The following is a 4,077-nucleotide window of genomic DNA, read 5'->3' as shown; positions in this document are numbered from 1 at the left end:
GTCGTCTTTGACGACGCACTGTGCAAATTTCTTCCATGTAGATCACCTAGATAGTTCATATGTGACGACATTTCGCTCGAGGGAGAGCTTTGGGCTCCAACCATTTTGAGTTTTAATGATTCTCTTTCATTTTCGACAACAACAACAACGACCTAGACTAATATTGTTGCATCTATGGTATTTTCCCTAACATTATCAATTGGCCACCATCTTTTTGAGTATGATTACAAGGGGTATGTGTTTCGAATCTAACATAGGGTTTTATCCTTTATGCATGCAAACCGTGCATTGACCATTGGCACAAAATCCATGAAGGTCAATTTTGTTTTCAAAGGGTGTTCATAGGTCGAGGGTGTCATCAATCTCTTGCAGGAAGACAACGATCTAATTGAAAATACCCTAGATCCATGTTTACAAAACCTCAACAACTCACAGAATGGTGTAGATCCACTAGAAAAAGTCCCCTATCTCTATCAATCTGAGTTGGGTGGGGGATCAGAAGATTCAGAACAAGGGGAGGTTTTTCATATCTATGTTAAGACCCTTAACGTGAAGTCCTTCCTTTTTTAGATCTCCGGTATGGATCAGGTGGTGAACCTCAAGTAGAAAATAGAGAATCATTTGAGATTTCCTGCACGCATACAATGTCTTCTTCATGAAGGGAAGCAACTACAAGATCTATTGTAGTTACAGGATTACAACGTCTCAAGGAACTCAAATATTGTCTTGAATTTAAGGTTGCAAGGGGGTGCTTCAGGATCTAAGAGCCCAGGAGGTTTAGTCTCCTACAAGGATGCAGTGTGAGGTAAAGGTTTTGATCCATCTAGTCTACCACAATAAAATCCTAGACCTTACATTGTTGAACAACAAAAGCAAGTATCCACCATGGAGGTAAACCTAACAATGGTAAATCAATTATTTTTTGTTCATTAATGCAGGGCAGTGTTGCAGATTCAATGGGTTTTGAACCAGGTCTGATGCTTTGCATCGTTGGGTTTTTACAACCTGGACCAACAACTGTGACTTATACCTATGCTCAAAAGGTTTCTTCATTGTTCAGTTCAATACCTAGGAAAATTTGGAGATATTTATGAAAGAAGAGCCTTGGTTTTGAGGAAGTGCAGGGATTTTCATCACCCCTTAGTTCCCAAATTTTGATCCACAATAATGGTGGTCTCATATTTTGGTTCCACAACAATGGTGGTATTAACAATGTTAATATGTGAGGCTACTGAATCTTCCCCTTCCTTTCTGGAATCACAAGGTTCTGAGGATATTAGACACACTTTGGGGTCATTTAAAAAGATGGACTCTGAAAGAATGAAGAAAGGGTTATATATTGTTGCCATAATATGTGTAGAAATAAACCTAAATAAAGGTCTACCTGATTGCATTCAACTGGAACATAAAACATTATAGTGGTCTCAACTTCTATATTATGAAAATACAACGTTCAGATGTCGCTTATGTTACCAAGCAAGACATTTGTAGGACAGATTCCCCCAAGTAAAAAAGCACACAAAAAAGAAAAATGAGCAAGATCGCAAAAAAAACGATGACAACTTTTCAAATCCTTCATCCTGGAGGAAGAAGAAGGGGAAATAACAGAGAATCCATCAAACCAAGAAGAAGGGATTACTCAAGTTCATGTTGGAAATGCAACCCACAATCAAAATGGTATAGAATCAAAAGAGATCCATGAACCAGATCAATAGAAAAATGTGGAACCCAAAGAGGACGAGTTGGTGGCCACGAAGAGATCTCATGCTTCGGAAAATTGTAATTCAAACAAAGAACCCCCACCAGAGACAACTATAAATGATTTGGTAATGGTTCCTTTAGACTTTTCTGCAAGGTGATGGAAGGTCCAGAAAAAGAAAGGAAAGATAAGTTATTTTTATATCACTTAATCTTCTCATTGGTACTTTCATTTTTAGTTTTTGCCCTACTCCTAAGCCAAAAGGATGGTCATACTAAATGCTTTTAGCGTCTGCAAAATGTAATTTTGTTCTTTGGAAAATAAATAAATAAAAGAAAATAATAAAATCACCTCCATATTAAGAACGGAACACATCTCCCGTACAATGGAAAGTGAAAATATAAGAAAATTTTAAATTCAAATTACTTTATTTTTCTATATATAAATTTGATATAAAAATATGTTATTTAATATGGACACTAAAATATTTTATTTATATTTGACACTAAAATATATTGTTGTTATTAATATATTTTCATTTTAAATATTGCATGTCAAGTGAACATAGAATGAAGTACATATCATGTAATATCAATAATATTATTTTTGCATATAGTCTATCAACTCCATGTTAAGTATGGAAGGAATTACATATCTCCTCCATACTAAAAAGAATTTATTTATTTATTTTTTTACTTTCAATTACTATTATCTTTATATAAAAGTTGATGTAAAACTAAAGTAGAAATTAAAGCATTTTATTTATGGCCAACATTGATTTATTCTTAATTTCTTAATGTAAATATTATTTTATTATTTTTAAATGTAACATGACTTGATAACATCTCTATCATTCTAGACTATACATCTCTACACAACCATAAAGTATTCACATGTGAATGGTTAATATTATATATAAATGACTTTAGCATTATAAATTTTTTAAATTAAATATATTTATTTACACTTTTGTGAAAAAATAAAAAAATAACTTATATAATTGATTTTTAAAAGATAAATAAACATTAATCCATATATATATCTTTATTTAAAAGAAATAAAATATATTAAATTTAGTTATTATTATTATAATATTGTATGTTTGACTTAATCAATGTTTAAATTAATTATTATTTTATTATTATGAATTATTGTGAAAACTTATGAATAAACATAGAAGTGTTTATTCAATGTAATTTTTATGAAAATTCTAGAAAAGAGAAGGAAAAAAAATCATAAATTATGGTTAGATAATCAATATTATTTTATTTATAAAAATAAAAACTTGTATCATATTTTTAACATTATTTTATTATTTTTCAAAAAAATATTTTGTATCATCTTTTTAATATTATTTAAAATTATAATTAAATAATTCCTTGATGGGGTGTTGGATATAGACCGCCATCCGTCGTGTGACGGATGGAAAGTGTAAAAGGTATAAGGTAGGAGCAGATAGGGCAGTAGCCCCTCCACCACGCCATAGTTATTATGTATGTGTTTGCATGCATGAATGGTTATGTCTCTCCGGTATGCATTTTCTCTTACGTGATGGCTCCATTACTCCTCTAGCTATATCCCATCGGAGATCACTTCCCCTAGTTTCCATATGCTTTGTTGTGTGTTACGTCTCCCTCCTGCTCACATCCTCCTCAATGTTTGCTCCACGATGGCGAGCTATTCAATCCGCCACAGGCGTGCCTCAACCGTCGCCCTCTCGCTCGTTCCAGTTTCCTAAGAATATTTCCTTCTTTGGGACTCTTTAGTGGACACTTCTTCGTTGGTTTTGGTCGGCCCCCTTATTAATTTCCCTATGCTCCTGTAGCTCTCTGCCTTAGACGCTTTGGGGAAGTTTTTGGATTGACTGGTGCCGAATCTATGCTTTTTACCTTCGCAATTCTAGGCATGCCAGAGGTGTTGTTGTTCTCGGGGTGGTGACTCTGGGTTTAGGGTGTCAATGGTCTTTGGGCGTTCTTGCATTCTGGCTTCTGTTTACTGAGGATTTTGGTTTTAGCTCTCTCCTCCCTACTCTGCTTCATCTCGAGTGTTAGCTCTCTACTACCCTCCAATCTCTCCTTGAGTGTCTGCTTTCTCATGTTCGACTCCCACCCCGTGAGCTTCTATCCTCTCTGACATGCCCTAGTTATGCTTGGGCGATGAGTTTAGGGTGGCGAGGCTCCTAGAATTGGTTCCTATTTTCTCTCTGGTCAGCGGCCGGTCTCGGTAGGTTCTGGGTGGTTGATATACCTTTGGTGGCAAATTTAGGGTGGCAAGGCTCTTGGCGTTGGGCCTACTCTTCTCTTTGGTCTATAGTCGATCTCGATCGATTCTAGGTGGCTAGTGGTATATTTGGAGGAATCCTCCCTCTTTGGTACTGC

Source organism: Pinus tabuliformis, chromosome 2_2, assembly GCF_031772625.1.
Source record: "Pinus tabuliformis cultivar Carrire ecotype Pingquan chromosome 2_2, CPIR1, whole genome shotgun sequence".
Taxonomy (NCBI): domain Eukaryota; kingdom Viridiplantae; phylum Streptophyta; class Pinopsida; order Pinales; family Pinaceae; genus Pinus; species Pinus tabuliformis.
This window is presented reverse-complemented; position numbering follows the sequence as displayed.